This window comes from Panthera leo, chromosome A1, assembly GCF_018350215.1.
Source record: "Panthera leo isolate Ple1 chromosome A1, P.leo_Ple1_pat1.1, whole genome shotgun sequence".
Lineage (NCBI taxonomy): Eukaryota > Metazoa > Chordata > Mammalia > Carnivora > Felidae > Panthera > Panthera leo.
In genome coordinates, this window is record NC_056679.1 from 93,751,058 (window position 1) to 93,757,718 (window position 6,661).

Below are 6,661 nucleotides of genomic sequence, written 5' to 3' on the forward strand. Positions count from 1 at the left end.
GACCCGGACGGGTGCATCGAATTTGTTCTCCCCCCACCCTCTCTTTTTAGTCTGAGTTTTGCCAAGCGCGGCTCCAGGATGCGGTTAACGAGGCAAAACCAGCAAGCTCGGGGAAAAGCCCAAAGCGGGGTTGGGCGGGCTCGAGGCCCGAGAGGGATCCGGGCGGCCGCGTCCTGGGATCTGGGTGCAGCGGCAGGGGCAGGGCGGAGTATCTGAACAAACCAGGGCGGCGGCAGCGGCAGTGAAATGCACACCAGGCGGGGCCCCGCGCCGAGGCCCCGCCTCCTCGGGGGTCGCGGCCCGCGCGCCTCCAGCCCGGGGTCGAGCGGCTGCGGAGACAAACAGCGACACAAAAGCGGGTCCGCTCCCGGCGTGGCGCGGTCCCAGCCCAACGACACCCCCCCCCCCCCCCTCCGCCCTCGGGATGGTGAGAGCGGTGCCTCCTCGGATGCCGGGGAAGGTGGCCTTCCGGAGCTCCTGGCGCGAGGACTGGGGGGAAAAAAAAAAAACCATCACACTGTCTGGAGGTGCGAGGGCAGAGAGGATGAATGCAGAGGAGGCAACAACAAAGGATCAGCCTGCCAGCGCCGGAAAAAAAAAAAAAAAAAAAATTAATGAGAGCCCAGAAAATGGCAACGCCGCGTCTCAAGTCAGCCTTCCTGAAACCCAATAGGTAACAAAGACCAAGCCCAGCGCTTCCGAGATGAGAACAAATACAAGGATTGTATTTTAAACACTCTAAGTGTGCAAGGGCGATTGTATCTCTATATCCTCCTGATACTCGACTTTCCCATAATTTAAAAAAAAAAAAAAAAAGCATCATTTTTGCCAGCACTGCATGAACACCCTTAGTTACGACTCACTCACTTTTCCAACAATTCGTTTCATTACCCGAGTTAAGCCTTCAGCGCATGTTTCTCACATTTTATACTTCTTTTTAAAATAGCAGCTCCCCCAGGAAGCGGGGGCTGAAATGGCCTCCCGGTCTCCTCCCTGCTTCATTCATACCTGACAATCTTTGCTTCCCTTGAAAATAATACTTGGCTTAACAAGTCTGCCCTGGTCTATTACTCCCCTGTGGGCTGTCTCTTATCTTCCTCGGAAAGGAGGAAAGCGATAAGGGCTTGAGTTTTCCCCCAAAAACAAAATCAGCCAGCGATAATTGGATTAGACACAAACACAAGATTTACTACAGGAGTGAAGCCACTTTCCTTAAGCAGGTTGGCATCGTGCTGAGCTTGGGCTCAGCACCAGTGGGCAGGGTGGTGTATGGAAAGGACCCATTTTGCAGGCACAGGGCAGCTTTCGAGGCTCCATAATACACGGGGGCGGGGGGGGGGGGTCCTCTTGGGCTCTTCTGTTGTTGGTCATGTTCTGACTTCTCTCCTCTGGCCCAGAGAGCTGTGTTTCTTCCCCCACCCACCCCCCACCCTGGTCCCTACACACCTCTCCTTAAAGCTTCAATAATGTTGCTCCTTAACTGTTCTAATCATAACTTTCCTACTTCTTCAATGTGTTACATTCCTCTATGAGCTGATGCTGACTCTTGATTGGAGCAAAGCAGCAAAAGATAAGGCACTAGGTGTTTGGGGCTGAGTAGGAGGTCAGACACAATCATAATACTTCTTGCTTGGAAGCTTCTTGTCCTCAAGTTCTGGAGAACCTCCTGTGTTCTCTTTGCTTCTATAATAAAACTAGCAGGATTCTTTAAAAAAATTTTTTAATGTTTATTTTTATTTTTGAGAGAGAGAGAGCACAAACAGGGAAGGGCAGAGACAGAGGGAGACACAGGATCCAAAGCAGGCTCCAGGCTCTGAGCTGTCAGCACAGAGCCTAATGCAGGTCTCGAACCCATGAACCGTGAGATCATGACCTGAGCCGAAGTTGGATGCTTAATGGACTGAGCCACCCAGGTGCCCCAAAATACTAGCAGGATTCTAACACATCCATAGCATTTATGAACAGATTCTTCCCTAACATTAGCAATAGCCAACAGATTACCAGAAAGAGGCACTGCTCTAAAAGTGAAAGTTTTTCATGCCCCAGAATGGAATCTGGCACATAATAAAAACCACAGTGTTAGAACTGAACTAGTCTTCCGTCTGCGTGAAAAGCAAGAGGGAGGAAAGTTGAGACAAAGGGGCATACAAGCCAAATGTTTCCTCTTAAAAAGCTTTCCCCCAAACCCCATCCAATGACTTCCACTTACATATCCCTTGTGAGAACTGGGTCATATGTCCACCCCTAGCTTCAAGGAAGGTTGGGAAGGTGATTATTTTACTCTGGGAGCATTGCCACTGTAAACAAAATCAAGGACTTGCTAGTAAGGAAGAAGAAGAAACAGATATTGGATAGGAAATTGTTAGTTTCTGCTATCCCTTGGGTAAGTCCATTCAATTTTCTGAGTTTCAGCTTTCCCTTCTGTAAAATGACCAGTTTGGAACTAAACAGTCTCTAACCCTCCCTGGTCTTAACGCTAAGATCTCTGATCTAAGGATCCCTTTGCCATCTGGCAGCACCAGCACTTTTCCCTGAAAAAAAAAGTTGCTATTGTCAAAGGTCTGTCCACCTGACCGCAGAAACACCCCAGGCAAAATATCATTCTCAGTTGCCTGGATTCCTACCCAAGACCAAGATAGTGGTGGAGACAAGGGTCTTAGAATCAGTTGCTCAGCAACAAGGAGAAGAAGTGCCCGTGAGAGTCCAGATCAGTGTTCAGAAATTACAACCTGGGTTAGATCCTGGAGTTTACGCCGACGCCTGGTGGTATTTACCACTCTTTATGGTTGGCAGTGTGTGAGGCACTATGGAGCATTCAAAACCTTTCAAAGTGGGGCGCCTGGCTAGCTCAGTTGGTAGAGCATGTGACTCTTAATCTCAGTGTCGTGAGTTTGAGCCCCACGTTGGGTGTGGAGCAAAGACCTCTCAAAGATGACAGGCATACAAAATAAAGACCACAAAAATCTCTCCTGAAATTCTAAGCATGAACCTCAAAGACACAGGGACAGACAGTCAACAGGTACCAAACAAAAGTGTGGTTTATCATTGCTTTTCTAAGAACAAATGAAGATTAATATGATAAACACTGATATCAATTAAACTTCATTCCCCAAAGGAACCAAAATTAAGAAGAAGATTAACTGGGGCGCTTGGGTGGCTCAGCCTATTAAAGTGAACGACTCTTGATCTCAGGTCATGACCTCAGGGTTCACGAGTTCAAGCCCCACATCCAGTTCTACGCTGGCTGTTGGCTCAGAGCCCGCTTGGGATTCTGTCTCTCCTTCTCTCTGCCCCTCCCTCACTTGTGCACCCACACACTGCACTTTCTCTTGCAAAATAAATAAATAAATTTTTTAAAAAAGTTAATTCACATGTCTTAAATATCACGAGATTAACATGACAGATGCTGCTTCACAGGGAGCTTTCCTACCTAAGAGAAAGGTATTTAACAGTGGGATTATGTAATGTGTGAATTTTTCACACAGAGAGGACTAGCGATGCTAAATGGGTCACTTGCTGTGGGAAACCCTCTAATTGCCAACCTCCATCTAACAGAGAAGGACTTCAATGCAACTGCTCCAATACCGTGCCAATTACTGAAGTAAACATAACGCATACGCAGTCTTGACTTCATTTTCACCCCTAACACCCTACTTTCTCCTTCTGAGGGTAAACAACATGATACATTAAGAGTTTTAACAAATACTGACAGAAAACATATTTCAAGTTTTTCTTAAACTGTGGACACAAATAGGTGTGGAGGTTTAGAAGGTTGAAATCTATGATGATGAATGGGTAGCAGTTTAAGAGTTAGAGGCTGGAATAAGAAATCTAAAAAAGATCTCGGTTTTGGTAAACGCTTGGTTTTTATTTCAAAAGTACAAGCAGAAAAATGTGGCTTTCTGACAAAAATGCATCCTAGCACCTGTACCCAGAAAGGTCATTTTAAAAACCCAAATCTTTTTTTTTTTTTAATTTTTTAATGTTTTGTTTCTTTTTGAGAGAGCAAGAGAGACAGAGCGTGAGCAAGGGAGAGGCAGAGAGCAAGGGAGACACAGAATCTGAAGCAGGCTCCAGGCTCTGAGCTGTCAGCACAGAGCCTGATGTGGGGCTTGAACTCACAAGACGTGAGATCATGACCCAAGCTGAAGTTGGATGCTTAACTGACTGAGCCACCCGGGTGCCCTGAAATTGTTTTTTTTAAACAGCTTTGTTGAAGTATGATTTACATTCTGTAAAATCCACCAATGTAAGTGTCCACTGTAAGTGGACAGTTTTTTAAATTAAATTATAGAGTTATGCAAGCATCCCATAATCCAGGTTTTTTTTTTTTAATTTATTCATTTATTTTGAGAAAGAGAGAGAGATGAAGCGCTTGATCCCATGAACCATGAAACAAAATCAAAAGTCAGATGCCCCCCACAATCCAGTTTTAAAACACTGGAATATCTCTCCATTTATTGAGATTGTCTTTAACGTCTCTTAGCTATGCTTAATAGCTTTGGGTGTTGGAAGCACTGTACTCCTTTTGGTACATGATTTCTTAATTTCATTTTTGGGTTGCTCATTGCTTGCATATAGAAATACAACTAATAATTGCATAATGAACTTGTATCTTGCAATGTTACCAAACTCATTTATTAATTCTAATAGGTTTTATTTGTAGATTCCTTATCATACTATGTATAATTAAACAAGTTTTACTTTTCCCTTTCCAAACTTTATACCTTTATTTTTCTCACCTATTGCTCTGAATAGCACCTTCAGCACAATATTAAGTCAACATGACAACAGTGGACATCCTTGCCTTATTCCCAATCACAGAAGAGAAGCATTCTGTCTTTAACCATTAAGTACTGATTTACCTATATTTCACAAATTTTCATATGTTGTGTTTTTGTTTTCCTTCAGTGAGAAATATTTTCTAAATTACCCATGTGGTTTCTTCACAAATTCCAAACTCCTAAATATTTTAGATTTCTCATGTTTCTATACTGACTTCCAATCTAATGCTGTTTTGAACAAAAACCATCCTTTAACTGATTTCTGTTTTTAAAATATATTGAGGCTTGGGGTGCCTGGGTGGGTCAGTCGGTTAAGCATCCAACTCTTGGTTTCAGCTCAGGTCGTGATCTTATGGTTTTATGAATTCAAGCCCCACATCAGGGTCTGCGCTGGCAGCTGGGAGCCTGCTTAGGATTCTCTCTCTCCCTCTCTCTCTCTGCCCTTCCCCCACTCACACTGTCTCTGTCTCTCTCAACGTAAATAAATAAACTTAAAAAGAATTTTTTAATATATTGAAGCCTTTTTGTGGTCTAACATGGGAGTTAGCAATTTTTTTCTTAATGGGTGAGATATAATTAAACATTAAGTGGGTCTTCTGTTGATTTTGGCTCAGGTCATGATCTTGGGGTTTGTGGGATCAAGCCTCACGTCGGGCTCCAAGTTGACAGCATGAAGCCTGCTTGGGATTCTCTCTCCCCCCCCTCCCCCTACCCCACTCATATTCCCTCCCCCCCCCCAAAATAAATAAACTTAAAAATAAGATGTTGAACATCATCAGTCATTAGAGAAATACAAATCAAAACCACAATTGATTCCACTTCATATACCTCTTAGGAGAGCTATAATTAAAACAAACAAACAAACAAAACTGGAAAATAAGTGCCAGTGACAATATGGAGAAATTGGAACCCGTGACTGCTGCAAATGTAAAATGGTAGAGTCATTTGAGAAACAGTTTGATGATCCTGCCAAAAGTTAAACAAAAAATTACCAAAGAACCCAGCAATTCCAATTCTAGTGATAGACCCCAAAGTACTGAAAACAGAGACATAAACAGATACTTATTCACAAATGTTCACTGCCACTCTCTGTACAATAATCAAAAGATAGAGGGTCACCTGGTGGCTCAGTGAGTTGAGTATCAGACTCTTGGTTTCTGCTCAGGTCATGACTTCACTGTTCATGAGTTGGAGCCCCATGTCAGGCTCTGCGCTGACAGCATGGAGCCTGCTTTCTATTCTCTCTCTCTCCCTCTCTCTCTGTCCCTCCCCTGCTGACACTTTCTCTCTCTCTCTCTCAAAATAAATAAATAAACTTAAAAAAAAAAAGATAGATAGAAACAAGCCAAGTGTTGATCCATAGATGAAAGGTAAACAAAGTGTGGTATATACATATAATGGATTATTACTTGGCGATAAAGTGGAATGAAATTCTGATATATGCTACAATATGTCCAATGCTACAATGGACCTTGAAAACATGCTAAGTGAAATAAGCCAGATATAGAAGGTCAAATATTATATGATTTCACATATATGAGATATCTAGAATAAGCCAATTCATAGGGATAGAACGTAGATGAGAGGGGCTGGGAGTGGGGTAGGGAATGGGGAGTTAACTCTTTAATGGATACAGAGTTTATGTCGGGGAGGATGAAAAGGTTTTGGATGTAGTTAATGGTGATGGGTGCACATCATGAATGTAATTAATGCTGCTGAATTGCACACTTAAAAATGGTTTAAGGGGCGCCTGGGTGGCTCAGTCAGTTAAGCGTCTGACTTCGGCTCAGGTCATGATCTCATGGTTCATGGGTTTGAGCCCCACATCAGGCTCTGTGCTAACAGCTTGGAGCCTGGAGCTTGCTTCGGATTCTGTG